Source organism: Pelodiscus sinensis, chromosome 1, assembly GCF_049634645.1.
Source record: "Pelodiscus sinensis isolate JC-2024 chromosome 1, ASM4963464v1, whole genome shotgun sequence".
Classification (NCBI taxonomy): Eukaryota; Metazoa; Chordata; order Testudines; family Trionychidae; genus Pelodiscus; species Pelodiscus sinensis.
Window position 1 is genome coordinate 14764908 of NC_134711.1, and position 15660 is coordinate 14780567.

Below are 15660 nucleotides of genomic sequence, written 5' to 3' on the forward strand. Positions count from 1 at the left end.
CACCTCAACTTTTGTCCTGACACTTACTGTAAGAAGGCAGCTACCCCCGAGGTGCCCTCCTGCAGTAGACCATGGCATAAAAGGCCTCTGCCTCAGATTCCTCTTTCAGATTTCCCAGAAACTCTACTTCAGGCTCCCATGGTTAAACAATTCCCCACTTTGGAACTGTTTCTCCCCTAAACAGTTCACTGAAAGCCCCAAAATGTGTCCATTTCTCACTCCCAGTGTGTATACAAAGCCACCAACCAGCAGAACCAAACCTGAGACCTCAGCACGTGAGCCTCTACAGCTTGAGCTATAAAGCCAGCTGGTGCTCAGCTAAGGCTGTAGAGCAAACTCATTCTTATCTCTTTCTGTAAGTCGTCTAAGTGCCACTACATGAGTCTGTGAACCACACCCAGTAGGTGTGTGGGTTACATATAGTCCACTGTACCACACATGCGCCCCCATCAGCCTCTCTGCTAGGAGCTCTTCCATACCATACTCCACCACACGTGGGCTCTTTGTCAGTCCTCTTCCATCTGTCAGGAGTTCAACCTCACTCTTCCCAGTAAGGATCCCCACAGCCTCTCTGCTGGGACAGCACTGTTACTGTGGCAACCTCCTCTGGCTCCCAGCGTTCCCACATGGAGAAGCAAGCAGGTAAGACCCTCCTCTACATCCCTACCTTCAGCCTTCTCTGATTCTTGGCTCCTGCTCTCTGGCTTAGAGCTAGCGGGCAAATTCCTCTTCAGGCTTCTCCCAGAAACCACTGCATATAACAGTAGTAAATAAAACCAGGGGAAAATATTAGGGGGAGTTTTCAGCAAGGCTACCATTTTTGTAGGCACATTTTTGCACCCAAAATAAATTTTGTCTCCAACAAGCTCCATGTGCAAATAATTATTCTGGGCACCAAACTGTGAATGCAGTTCATTGCAGGCAAAAATCTGTGGTGTATGAACAGAAGTCTGGATCAAAAATTAAGCTCTAAAAATTGCACAATATGTAATTGCAGTACCGTTCGGAAGGGTGAGAGGGGCAGCGTGCCATTAATTGGCATCATAGAGGCTCCATGAGCGAAGTCTCCTGACTGGAATATCAATACAGGAGGCATAGCTTGTTCAGAAAACTGGCATGGTAAAAAGGGAGGAAATGTTGCATTATACGCCAATAGTATATACGTGTGTTCTGAGGTCCAAAATGATGTAGGAGGCAGACCAGTTCATAGTCTCTGGACAAAAAGAAGATGGGTAAAAATTAGATTTAACCTCATGGCAAGGTTTACTTTAGCTTACTAAATCAGGAAGAAGAAGTGGATTAGGCATCTCTGGAACAAATAACAGAAGTATGCTAAATACAAGGCCTGGTAGTAAAGGGAGACTTCAAGTACCCAGACATCCGTTGGAAAAGTAATGTGGCAAAACACATTTCCAATAAATTCTAGGAATGTATTGGAGACATCTTTTTGTTCTACAAAGTGGAGGAAGTAACTATTTAAGACTTGGATCTGACCAACAGGGAGGAATTGGCAACCCATCTGAAGGCGGAAGACAATTTGACTGAAAGTAATCATGAAATGACCGATTTCATTATTCTAAGGAAAGGGAGGAGTATGAGCAGCAAAATAAGGACAATGCACTTCAGAAAAGCAGACTTCAACAAACTTAGAGAACTGGCAGATAAGGGCCCAAAAGCAGAAAACCTAAAGGCTATGTCTACGCTACAAGATTTTTTTCCCCAAAATGGCCGTTTTTGTGTAAAAAACGGCAGAGCGTCCACATCTCAAGCATGTTTTTGCACACACAAAAAAATATAGAAAAATCAACAGAACAGAGGGCTTTTGCCAGTAGAGTTATTCCTCTCTCCACGAAGAATAACTCCTTTTTGTGCTACAGCTCTTGTGCAAAAAGGCGTTTATGGACGCTCAACTGCGGTTTCTTATGCAAAAAGAGCCTGTCAGAAAAAAACACAGATGATCTGATGGCCATTCTTTGAAAGACAATCAGAACTTCCTTGTGCAAGAGTGTCCATGCAGTATGGACACTCTCTTGTGCAAAAGCACATGGCTATTGTGATGTGCTTTTGAGGTGTGGACGCACTTTTGTGCAAGAAGTTTTTGCAGAAGATCTCTTCCGCAAAAAGCTTCTTGCACAAAAACCCTGCAGTGTAGGCAAAGCTAAAGAGAATAGGAGTTCAAGAGACTTAGCACTTTCTCATGGAGACAGTGTTTTAGGCATAACTGTAAATTATCCCAATGTGAAGGAAAGATAAGAAGAATACATTATCCATCAGCAACTCTTTAATGATCTGAAAATTTTAAAAAAATCCAACAAAAAGTAGAAACATGGACAAATTGCTAAGGAAGAGTGCAAAAGAATAGCACAAGAAAGTGGAGACAAAATCAGAAAGGCTAAGGAACAAATGAGATAACCCTACCAAGGTATATTAAAAGGCAATAAAAGGAGGTTCTGAAAATACATTAAGAGCAAAAGAAAGAAAAAGTAAAGTACAGGTCCTCTAGTTAGTGGGGCAGGAGAGCTAATAATAGAGGAATTAAGAAAGCTGAGGTGTTTAATGTCTATTCAGTCTTCACCAAAAAGGTTAATGATGACCAGATACTCAATACAATTAGAGGCAGTCCCCGACTTACGCGGATCCGACTTATGTCGGATCCGCAGTTATGAACGGGGCTGCCCCGGAGGACACGGACTGCGGGACCTCGCGGTCCTGCTGCCTGTGTACTCCGGGGTTTTCTCCGTGTCTCCCTGGTCTGCAGACCAGAAAGACGCGGAGCAAAGCCGCGGGGGGGCTCAGGCAGCGAGGCAGCCCAGGCGCGCCTGAGCCCCCCCGCGGCTTTGCAAAGCCTCGGGGAAGCCGGCAGCGGAGCAGCCCAGACCCCCACGGCTGTCCCGCTGCTGGCGTCCTCAGAGGCTTTGCTCCCCGTCTCCCTGGTCTGCTGGTCTCCAGCAGACCAGGGAGACTGGGAGCAAAGCCGCGGAGGACCCAGGCAGCGGGACCACGGTGCATCTCGGTCCGCCGCCCGCGTCTTCCTGGTCTGCTGGGCTGGGGGGGGGGGGGGGCGCAGCTAGTACGCCCTCCCCCCTCCAGCAGACTAGGCTTTTCTCCAGACGCCTGTGGCAGAGCAGCTGGGGCGCTGCTGGTTGGTCCCGCAGCACCGCTCTGGGCGCTACTGGACCAACCCAGCAGCACCCCAGCTGCTCTGCCCCAGGCGTCCTAATTCAGTCGCTGCTGGTCAGTTTCAGCAGCGGCTGAATCAGGACACCTGGGGCAGAGCAGATGGGGTGCTGCTGGGTTGGTCCAGTAGCGCCGAGGAGCGGTGCTACTGGAGTAACCCAGCAGCACCCCAGCTGCTCTGCCCCAGGAGTCCCCAAGTCAGCTGCTGCTGAAACTGACCAGCGCTGACTACAGGAAGCCCGAGGCAGAGTTGCTCTGCCCCGGGCTTCCTGGAATCAGCTGCTGATCAGTTTCAGCAGCAGCTGACTTGGGGACGCTTGGGGTTCTTAAGTTGATTCTGTATGTAAGTCAGAACTGGCGGTCAGTTTCAGCAGCGGCTGAATCTGGACGCCAGTTCCGACTTACATACAGATTCAACTTAAGAACAAACCTACAGTCCCTATCTTGTACGTAACCCGGGGACTGCCTGTAATATTAACACCAGAGGGAAAGGAACTCAAGCCAAAATAGGGAAAGAACAGGTTAAAGACTATTAGATAAGTTAGCTGTATTCCAGTTGGCAAAGCTTGATGAAATTTATCCTAGGGTACTAGCTGAAGCAATCTAAGCACTGCTAGCAATTATCTCTGAGAACTCATGTAGGACGGGTGAGATCCCAGAAGACTGGAGGAGAGCAAACGTAGAACTGTACTTATCTTTAAAAGGGGGAACAAATAGGAAATGTGGTATTAAAGCCAAGTCAGTCTAACTTTGATATCTGAACAGATACTGGAACAAATTATTAACAGTCAATTTGTAAGAACCTGAGGAATAATAGGACGAAAAGGAAGTGATAGCATGAACAAATCATGCCAAATGAACCTAATTTCCTTCTTTGACACATTTACTGGCGTAAGGGAAAGGGAAAGAGTTGTAGATGGGATAATCTTGATTTTTGTAAGATTTTTGTACATAGTTCCATGTGACAGTCTCATAAGAAAATTGGGAAATGTTGTCTAGAGGAAATAACTATAAGGTGGTTGCAAAAAAAGGTTGAAAGACCAAACTCAAAAACCATTATCAAGAGTTTACTGTCAAATTGGGAGGGAATATCTACTGGGGTCTCATAGTCCTGGCTCTGGTACTGTTCAATACTTTCATTTACAACTTGGACAAGGGAGAGGTGTGCTTCAGTGGTCCCCAAGGCGGTGCCTGCGGGCGCCATGGCGCCCGCCGGGGCATTTGTGCGCGCCCGCCAACAACCTGGGTTGGCCCCGCCCCTGGCGCTCGGTGCACTGGAGGTGCCGGCCCCAGGCATGCAACACGCACCAGCGCAGGATGCGCGGCGCTCGGGCGGCCCCAGCCCTGGGGCACATGCGGGTGCTCGAGCGGCGTCGGTGCCTGCACCAGGCACGCAGCTCGGGCGGCAGCGCTGGCCCCGTGCCCACGACACAAGGCACTCGGGCAGCCCCAGCCCCGGCCCTGGGGCACATGCCGGCACCGGGTGCAAGGGCATCCCCGTCCTCTGGCGTGCCCCTGGACGCTTGGCTCCCCCCCCAGTCACCCAGCGCGTGAGTGGCCCACCCCCCGGGCACCCGGAGTGTGAGTGGCCCCACCCCCCGGGCGCCCGGGAGCCTCTAAAGGTTGGGGACCACTGGCTTATACAATTTACTGGTGACACCACCCTGAGAGGGGCTGCAAGCACTTTGGAGGAAAGGATTAGAATTCAAAAGAACTGTTACAAATTGAAGTATTGGTGTGAATTCAACAAGATGAAATTCAATAAAGGTTAAGTGCAAAGTACTTCAGGGTATGTCTACACTACCCTCCTAGTTCGAACTAGCGGGGTAATGTAGGCATACCACACTTGCAAATGAAGCCCGGGATTTGAATTTCCCGGGCTTCATTTGCATAAGCGGGGAGCCGCCATTTTTAAAACCCTGCTGGTTCGAACCCCGTGCAGCGCGGCTACACGGGGTTCGAACCAGCGGGGTTTTAAAAATGGCGGCTCCCCGCTTATGCAAATGAAGCCCGGGAAATTCAAATCCCGGGCTTCATTTGCAAGTGTGGTATGCTTACATTACCCTCCTAGTTCGAACTAGGAGGGTAGTGTAGACATACCCACACTGATGAAGGAAAAAACATAGGTATATCTACAAAATGTAGAATCAATGGCCAGGTGGTAATGCTATTGAAAAGGATCTTGGAGTGACAGTGGATCCCAAATTGAATACAACTCAACAATGTGATGCAGAAAAGAAAGCCATTATCATTCTGATTAGCACTAACATGAATATCGTATGTAAGACACAGGAGGTAACTGTTCTAAGCCCTGGCGAGGCCTTCACTGGAGGACTGTGTCTAATTCTGGGTGCTGCACTTTACAAAGATGTGGACAAATTGAAAACAGTACAAGAAAGAATAAGAAAAATTAGAAAAAGCTAGGAAACCTGACCTATGACGAAAGGTTAAAAAAAGTGGGAGAAACTTGAGAACTTCTTGAGAAACTTGATAACATGCCAGGAGCAGCCATCATCCCTCTTGTTACTAATGAAAAGAAACTTTTACAGTTTTCCTTCTTGCTCACTCTTTTACAGCACTCAGCAACATTATACAGAAAATAAATGATTATTGATCCAGTTGAGATTTCCAGGGGAATTTAGGTAGGGATGTTAAATTTAGTTTAATCAACTGATCGACTAGTCAATGGATTCTCTATCAACTAGTTGATTAGTCGATAAGCGGGGAGTTGTAGCAGGGTTAGCTCCCAGCCCTGAGAGCTAACCCTGCTGCGGCTCTACCTTTTAAATGTATTAAGAGCTGACAGGCTCTTAATACATTTAAAAGGCTGATGTGCAGCCGGGGGCCCCAGCATGAGCTGGGAATCACCTGTCCTGGCTTGCACTGGGTCACCCCCACTGCGCTTCTGATTTTTAGGCGCAGCATCTGGGACGGGGTGTGAGCCGGGAATCAGCTGATACCCAGCTCTTGCCCAGTCCCTGCTACCCCCCTGCCTCCCCTGCCCTCTATGGAGATGAAGCTGGGGGGAACCAGCTTTTAAGTTGGCTCCCCCAGCACTGGCTCCTGCTCCGATAGAGGCAGTAGGGAAGCGACTATTCAAGGGACTAGTCGATTATCCAATAAGCTTTTTCTTATCAGCTAGTCGACTAGTCGCTAACATCCCTAAATTTAGGTAGGACAGATGGAATTATAAGTAGCAGAGAATTTGCAGTGACTACAACTGCACAGAATCTATATTGTACAGTCATCCCAAAGACGGCAGATCTAATAGCATCCTGGACCACATATTTGATTCTGATTCAGAGGGAAGAGTGCCATTCACTGAATTACCTATAGTAATTATTGCAGTTCCTTCAGCAGATGTTCTATGGAGAGCTCCCATTCTAGTACTAACCCTGCTTGACCCATCTTTGATTGTTCAAGGTGCCGCAGTTGGAAGAAGAATAAACATAATGCTTGGTAGTCAGTAGCCAAGCTGAGTTAAGAGAAGATATTACAGGCTTCTGCTCTCTCCCTCCCCCCCAGCATGCTGGGACTCTGTGATCCTCTGTATTCAGTCAGGACCGGGGGATGTTGCCAGACCAGAAAGTTCCAGTTTATGGAGGTGCAACCTGTACTACCAGATATCACTGGTGCAGCAACCTGCATCTAGTCCAGTAGCCTGTCTGCTGACAGCGGCCAACCCTAGGGACCCTGGAGGGGATGGACCAAAGACAGTGACCAAGCCATTTGTCTCGTGCCATCCCTCTCCAGCCTTCCACAAACCTTGGGCAGGGACACCACTCCTACCCCCTGGCTAATACCACTCCATGGACCCAACCTCCATGAATTGATCTCACTTCCCTTTAAACTCTGTTCTAGTTGTAGCCTTCACAACCTCCTGCAGCAAGGAGTTCCACAGGTTGACTATTTGCTTTGTGAAGAACTTTCTGTTGTTAGTTTGAAGCCTGCTACCCATTCCTTTCCTTTGGTGTCCTCTAGTCCTTCTTTATGGGAACTAATGAAGAACTGTTCTGTATGCACCCTCTCCACCCCACTCGTGCTTTTATAGACCTCTATCATATCCCCCATAAGTCTCCTCTTTTCTAAGCTGAAAAGTCCCAGTCTCTTTAGCCTCCCTCCATATGGGACCTGTTCCAAACCCCTGATCATTTTAGTTGCCCTCCCCTCTCTCACCCTCTCCCTTCCTCTCTCCCACCTCCTTTTCCCAGTCTCCCCCACTTTTGTTCAATAAAGAGAGATTCTATTTTTGAACACAATTGTCCTTTATTTTGTACATCAGGAAGGGGGGCTAGGGAGGGGTAAGTGGAAGGAGGTGAGGGAGGAATGGGGTACGAGCCCCCGATGGGGAGGACTGGGCTGGCTCTCTGGGCTTCTGGGGGTGGAACCTCTCCTGCAGCCCCCCAATTGCCCCCTCTCCCCAGATGGCAGCCTGTGGCAAGTGCAGCCGGTCTGATGGCCGAGTGCTGTGATGTGCCCAGTGTGGGTACTCCGGGCACTCCAAGCCAGGACTGCTTTGCAAGCGGGGAACCCTGAGAACTGTCTGTCGGGGGTGGGGGTCGGGTCCCTTTAAGCACAGTCCTCGGCTAGCCTGAGACAGCATCTCCACGCTCTAAGTCCTCATCTGATGCCCTGCCGGCACGGCTTCCGGACATCTTTAACCTCTGTTTAGGGTCCACTCTGTGTGGACATGCTAGTTCTAATTAGCAAAACACTAATTCGAACTAGTTTTTAAGTCTAGCTATGCTAATTTGAATTAGCTTAGTTCGAATTAACTAATTCGAACTAAGTTAGTTTGAATTAGCGCTGTAGTGTAGACATACCCTCAGATAGATGCCTGCAAAGCACACAATAGTTTAGACAGTTTGTTAGCAGTGATCACAGCACATAAAACTTACTATATTTGTCTCATGATTACTTTGTGCACCTTTTCCCCAGTTCTACCCCAACAACTGCTGTATTTCATCTTAGCCATCAGCTGTAAGCTCCAATAGGGTGGCACGTAGCCCAGTGATGACCTGCAAAACACCAAATCAGACCATTATTAGAGATAGATTCTAGTAGTGACTGTGCTTTGTTTCAAGCAATGAATTTGAAATACACCGAAGCAATGGGCTGAGAGCATAGCTTTTATATTTGGGCACAGCTATGTTGAAATCAGCTCCCAGGGTCTCTCTCTGCTATGGAGACTGTATTGTTCTAGCAATAAACGGGAACCTATGGAAGTGAGGCTCTGTGCTGAGTGCAGGGTGCCCAATCATTTAAAGGCGGCGGGGACATCACAACAACAAAACATGACATTTAAATAAAATGCATCTGACACACCAAAAGAAAACTAGCCCTTAGACTATTCAGAATCAGTAATGGACGAGCTACCCTAACTTTAAATGTACAGTCTCTTGTCACTAACGAAATATTATATTAAAGAAATAATGTTAGAGTGCGGATCCCATTTTTAGTCATTCCAATCAATTAGCTTTCATTGGAATGACGAAGATCTTGTTTCTAATTACTATATAAAAATAGCTCCCTATGTCTGGCTGAAAACCAGCATTAAACACGGTGTTACTTATGTGACAAACTACAGTCTGTGAGACTCTTTCTTTCTCTCTCTCTGTCTCTCTGTGTGTCTATGTGTACAAAAAAAACCCCACAATCTAGATGGGGGTAGATTTTTGAGAGAACTCAGCACTGGGGGCAGTGAGCTGTTTTGAAAATCTGCCCCACGGTGTCTGTCATTCCAAAATTCTCTACAAACTGATGAGAGCAATGTATGCAGTCATCATTTCTTCCCGCCCCTGAATAACAGACTGTTCTGGGAGCACTCATTTTGTGACAGCAGCAGCACACAGCAGGAGATGTAATCTATTTAGGACAGGAGGTGTAATCTACTGTATTCAGTTGAAATTCCAGAGGGGGGAGGGTTTTGTTTTTTTTAAAGAGATGGAGTTGGATTATCTCAACTGGCACATAGCTAGTCCTAAAGCAGCAGTCCAAAGCCTTCCCTCCCCATCTGACAGGATGTGGGGCAAATTGCATCTTCCTACCTTGGGAAGCAAGAATCCTGATTAATGACAATACAATCCTTATTATCCCTTATTATTTGCCCCAGTCCGTATGGGGCAGGGGAGAGTGCTTTATTGTATTCCATAATGTGCAAAGAAGGGAATATCCTTTGCGGTGGTGTACACAGTAACAATGTTAATGCAGAGCTGCATGGCTAAATCCCTCATTTGGCTTTTAAAAACCTCAACCCATGTTTTTGGTGCAAGGTTTAAAATCTCATTTTCCACTCTTCATGCTGTTTAATTCCCTGAATTTCAGCCAGGTTGGACACTGAAACTAGACCAGCCAATCTGCTAGCACTATGTTGTTGAGTTTGGGTTCTCAACACTGCAGGCAGAAAACATTTTCTATGTACATTTCCCCTCATTTTTATTGCGTGAAAATATTCCTGTTAATGTTAGATTTTTTGTAATTCATAAAAAAATCCCCAATTTTGTGGTTTAAACTACTTGGCAGGCTCAAGTTGACTTCTTTAACTCTAGCAAAGGAAGACAAAGACAAGCCTAGGCACAAGGGGACAGCAAAGGAAGGATGAAAGAGGAAAGCACATCCATAGCCTCTGGATTGGAAAGTGGCTGAGCTCTGATGCTGAATTGTTGGCAAATGGATATGGATCTATAGTCGAAGTGGTAGCTCCCCTGGCCGGGCGCACAGAGTGAGGGGAGGAGGAGAGAGAAAGAGAGATAGACCTTGAGGTCCTGGAAGGCTCTGGGGGCATGTCTACACTACCCCGCTAGTTCGAACTAGTGGGGTAATGTATGCATACCGCACTTGCTAATGAAGCCCGGGATTTGAATTTCCCGGGCTTCATTAGCATAAGCGGGGAGCCGCCATTTTTAAATCCCCGCTGCTTCGAACCCCATGCAGCGCGGCTACACGGGGCTCGAACTAAGTAGTTCGGACTAGGGTGCCTATTCCGAACTACCGTTACTCCTCGTGAAAATTCACATTACATTACAAATCTCCAAAGTCTCATTTTTTCGAAGTTTTCTGCCCACTTTATTTGTTATGTGAAATGTTGAGAGGGGCAGCTTGGTTTACTAGACTGAGCAAGAGGCTAAGAGACAAGAACTGAAGCCTAGTCTTGGCTCCATAGGTTTATACAGTGCCTTGCACAATGGGGCCCAACTATACTGTGGTCCTTACATACTACCACAATGTAAACATTAAATAATCAAAAACCGTACCCAATCCTGCACTTCCAAAGAGGTTCTAAATGCCTTCGATTCCCACTACATTTAACAGGAACTGAGTACTCAGCACTTTTCAGGATTGGCCCCTAAATTCTATACTAGAAAAAAAAGCTGCTGATAAAAACCCTTATTCTGAAATTCTGCTGCTATCCGTGTATTAGTAAAATAACGTACCTGAGCTGGAAAAATCCTGTTTTGGTATCAATTGCAACCATTAGATGGCAGCATTATGTACCAGTTGAAATGAATTAGCATTTTAAAGCTGAAAACCCAGCCAGGAGCAATGAAGGGGAAGGCCAGCTGGTAGCTTGGGCAGACGCTCAAAAGCGTCAGCACAAGGTATTAGCATAATATTTTAAGAAAAAAATCAAATTTTAATAAAAACACTTATTTTGGATTCCATTAGAAGTGTCCGAACTACATTAGTAATAAAGAGGCAATTTACCATGTATAGCCTGAACAGGAAATGTGTTAGAGTTAGTTCCTCATTTACAAGGGGCCAGATTCTCTCTCTCATTTAGACAGGTTTCATACCAGTGTCATTTCAGCAGAGTTACTTCTGATTTACACTGGTATGGTTGGCAGGGGAATTGGACGGGAAAAATAATAATACAGTGTGGTACATTCAAAGCCTGTTTTTCACTTGTGAGTCTTGTCTGAAGCCCTAGGTGGCAGGGCTGGAGCATGTAACAGCTTTGCAGGGCCCTGGGCAGTTGTCTGATTTGCCACCCTAATTGCAGACCTGTCCTTGTGATCTCCTGTCTTGTGACTCCCTCCCTCCCAGGGCTACATGGATCTAGTCTAACTTCCTGTATATCAAACAGACCATAGAGTGTCCCCAAAATAATTCCTAGGGCTGATCTTTTAGAAAAGCATCCAATCTTGCTTTAAGAACATAAGAACATAAGAATGGCCATATTGGGTCAGACCAAAGGTCCATCTAGCCCAGTATCCTGTCTACCGACAGTGGCCAGCACCAGGTGCTCCAGAGAGGGAGGACCGAAGACAATGATCAAGCATTGTCTCCTGCCATCCCTCTCCAGCCTCTGACAAACAGAGGCCAAGGATGCCATTTTATCCCCTGGCTAATAGCCTTTTATGGACCTAACCTCCATGAAATTATCTAGCTTCTCTTTAAACTCTATTATAGTCCTAGCCTTCACAGCCTCCTCTGGCAAGGAGTTCCACAGGCTGACTACACGCTGTGTGAAGAAGAACTTTCTTTTATTAGTTTTAAACCTGCTCCCCATTAATTTCATTTGGTGTCCTCTAGTTCTTCTATTTAGGGAACGAATAAATAATTTTTCTTTATCGGCCCTCTCCGCACCACTCATGATTTTATAGACCTCTATCATATCCCCCCTCAGTCTCCTCTTTTCTAAACTGAAAAGTCCCCATCGCTTTAACCTCTCCTCATATGGGACCCGTTCCAAAGCCCTAATCATTTTAGTTGCCCTTTTCTGAACCCTTTCCAAGGCCAAAATATCTTTTTTGAGGTGAGGAGACCACATCTGTACATAGTATTCAAGATGTGGGCATACCATAGTTTTATACAGGGGCAGTAAGATATTCTGGGTCTTATTTTCTATCCCTTTCTTAATAATTCCTAGCATCCTATTTGCCTTTTTGACCGCCGCTGCAGACTGCGTGGAAGTTTTCAGAGAACTGTCCATGATAACTCCAAGATCTCTTTCCTGATTTGTCGTAGCCAAATTAGCCCCCATCATACTATACGTATAGTTAGGGTTATTTTTCCCGATGTGCATTACTTTACACTTATCCACATTAAATTTCATTTGCCATTTTGTTGCCCAATCACTCAGTTTGGTGAGATCTTTTTGGAGTCCCTCACAGTCTGCTTCTGTCTTGACTATCCTAAACGGTTTTGTATCATCTGTAAACTTTACTACCTCACTGCTTACCCCTTTCTCCAAATCATTTATGAATAAGTTGAAAAGGATTGGTCCCAGGACTGACCCTTGGGGTATACCACTAGTTACCCCTATCCAATCTGAAAATTTACCATTTATTCCTACCCTTTGTTTCCTGTCTTTTAACCAGTTCTCAATCCAAGAAAGGACCTTCCCTCTTATTTACACAAGAGCCTTTGGTGAGGGACCATGTCAAGGCTTTCCGAAAATCCAAGTATACTATATCTACTGGATCCCCCTTGTCCGCATGTTTGTTAACCCCTTCAAAGAACTCTAAGGGTATGTCTACACTACAGAGTTAGTTCGAACTAACTTAATTCGAATTAGTTAATTCGAACTAAGCTAATTCGAACTAACGTGGCTAGAACTAAAAACTAGTTCGAATTAGCGTTTTGCTAATTCGAACTAGCATGTCCACATTGAGTGGACCCTGAACAGGGCTTAAGGATGGCCAGAAGCAGTGCCGGCAGGGCATCAGAGGAGGACTTAGAGCATGGAGATGCTGTCTCAGGCTAGCCGAGGGCTGCACTTAAAGGGACCCGACCCCCACCCCGGACAGACAGTTCTCAGGGGTGCCCCGCTTGAAAACCAGTCCTGGCTTGGAGTGCCCGGAGTGCCCACACTGGGCACATCATAGCACTCGGCCATCAGACTGGCTGCACTTGCCGCAGGCTGCCATCTGGGGAGAGGGGACAATTGGGGGGCTGCAGGAGAGCTTCCACCCCCAGAAGCCCACAGAGCCAGCCCAGTCCTCCCCATCGGGGGCTCGTACCCCATTCCTCCCTCACCTCCTTCCACTTACCCCTCCCTAGCCCCCCTTCCTGATGTTCAAAATAAAGATAACGTTTCTTCCAACATTGACTCTGTCTTTATTGAACAAAACTGGGGGAGACTGGGAAAAGGAGGTGGGAGAGGGGAAGAGAAAGGCTGGAAGAGGGGAGGGCAACTAACATGATCAGGGGTTGGGAACAGGTCCCAGATGAAGAGAGGCTACAGAGACTGGGACTATTCAGCTTAGAAAAGAGAAGATGGAGCGGGGACAGGATAGAGGTCTCTAAAAGCAGGGGTTGGGTGGAGAGGATGCATACAGAAAAGTTCTTCATGAGTTCCCATAAAGAAGGACTAGAGGACACCAAAGGAAAGGAATGGGTAGCAAGCTTCAAACTAGTAAGAGAAAGTTGTTCTTCACAAAACAAAGAGTCAACCTGTGGAACTCCTTGCTGCAGGAGGCTGTGAAGGCTAGAACTAGAACAGAGTTTAAAGGGAAGTGAGATGAAGTCATGGAGGTTGGGTCCATGGAGTAGTCTTAGCCAGGGGGTAGGAGTGGTGTCCCTGCCCAAAGTTTGTGGAAGGCTGGAGAGGGATGGCACGAGACAAATGGCTTGGTCACTGTCTTCAGTCCATCCCCTCCAGGGTCCCTAGGGTTGGCCGCTGTCGGCAGACAGGCTACTGAGCTAGATGGACCTTTGGTCTGACCCAGGACGGCCATTGTAAGCTCAGGGCTCAGGGTCGGGGGTCTCAGTGGACCCCCTTGATTTTCATGCACACCTGCTCCTGGGTGGCCAGGCTGGCAGCTCTCCTGCCCTAGATGGCCACTTTCCTGTGCCTAGTGCGGAGATCGTGGACAAGGTCCACGATGTCTGCACTAGCCCAGGAAGGTGCCCGCCTCTTGCGGTCCTGGGCAAGCTCCTGGGAGCCGCCAGCCTGGTCCCGGGAAGGGGAGGTGGGCTGGGGGACATCGGGTGGGTGGCTCTGTGCCATGCCAGGTGCAGGGTCTGCTGGCTGGGTGCTGGCAGGCTTGCACCTGGCACGGGCACCGTAGCCAGCCCGTGCCCCTTTAAGGGAGGGGGGCATAGAGTTTCCCTGGTGTTGGCCAGAGTGGCCACCAGGGAAACCTGGGGAGGACTAGCCTCCCACTAGTTCCAATTAAGGGGCTACACACCCCTTAATTCGAACTAGTAAGTTCGAACTAGGCTTAGTCTTTGTAGAATGAGGTTTACCTAGTTCGAACTAAGCGCTCCGCTAGTTCGATTTAAATTCGAACTAGCGGAGCGCTAGTGTAGCACCTATGAATGTTAGTTCGAACTAACGTCCATTAGTTCGAACTAACATTGTAGTGTAGACATACCCTAACAGATTAGTAAGACAGGATTTCCCTTTACAGAAACCATGTTGACTTTTGTCCAATAAATTATTGGACAATTGCCAGTGATGAAGAATTCACCATGACCCTTGGTAATTTGTTCCAATGGTTAATCATCCTCAGTATCAGAAATGTACACTTTATTTCCAGTCACCACTTGTCTAGTTCTTGGGTTTGAGTGACTTGTGCATTATCACACAGAATATATGCAGCAGAACATGAAAAAACTATATCTTCTGAGTCCTGGGCTTTTCATGTCCATTCTATTCCTAGTTTGGTTTTTTGCAGTTAAAACTTATTTCTCCCTACATACAAGTCCGTTTTTTCCTCTTTTCTTCCAAGTAGAGGGATTGGGGTTCTAATATGATGAATAGCAATGCAGTTTCCAGACCAAAATACTCATTTTACAACCTTGCCATAGCATTCATTACTAGCCAGCCTCTTTTACTACAAACTGGCCCCAAGAAATCAGCGAAGTCCGAGGAAGATTGGCGGGGCAGCAGGAACTGGGAGTCAAAGTGAGTGATAAAATAGTAATGCAAAGGGCCATGAGGCTGCAAACAAGGAAAGCATGTGCTACATTAGATTCTGTCGACAGAAGAAGCAGCAGGGTCTATTGATTAAAACACTGAATTAAACTGGATGTTTCATTTTGCAAAAGACTTGCTGTTTGACCTTGGATACGTTATAGGGATCTCCTACAAAGAGAATCTCCATATGTATGTACCAGAGTTGCACTGGTGCCCCTGTCATAGGAGTCTCTATGGCAGCAGAAGAGGGGTCTAGATAGTATTGAAAACCTCTGGCCACTAGAAAGGGAGTACATAGAATCCAATTCCCCTGCCAATTACACCAGTGTAAATCAGAAGTAGCTCTGCTGAAGTGACACTAAAACCTGTCTAAATGAGAAGAAAATCTGGCCCCTTGTAAATGAGGAGTCAATTCTAATGCACTGGCACAATAATCTCAGAATTATGTAATATCCTGACAATCCACAGGGCTGGGAACTAAAGGAAACCACAACAACAATTTTAAAAATGTCTTAAGTGATTTAGGAGCCTACGTGCCATTGGCTTATAATGAGATTTAGGTTCCTGAGGTCCAGATGCTCAAAGGTTTTAGGGCACCTAATTCCCAATGGAAGTTAGTG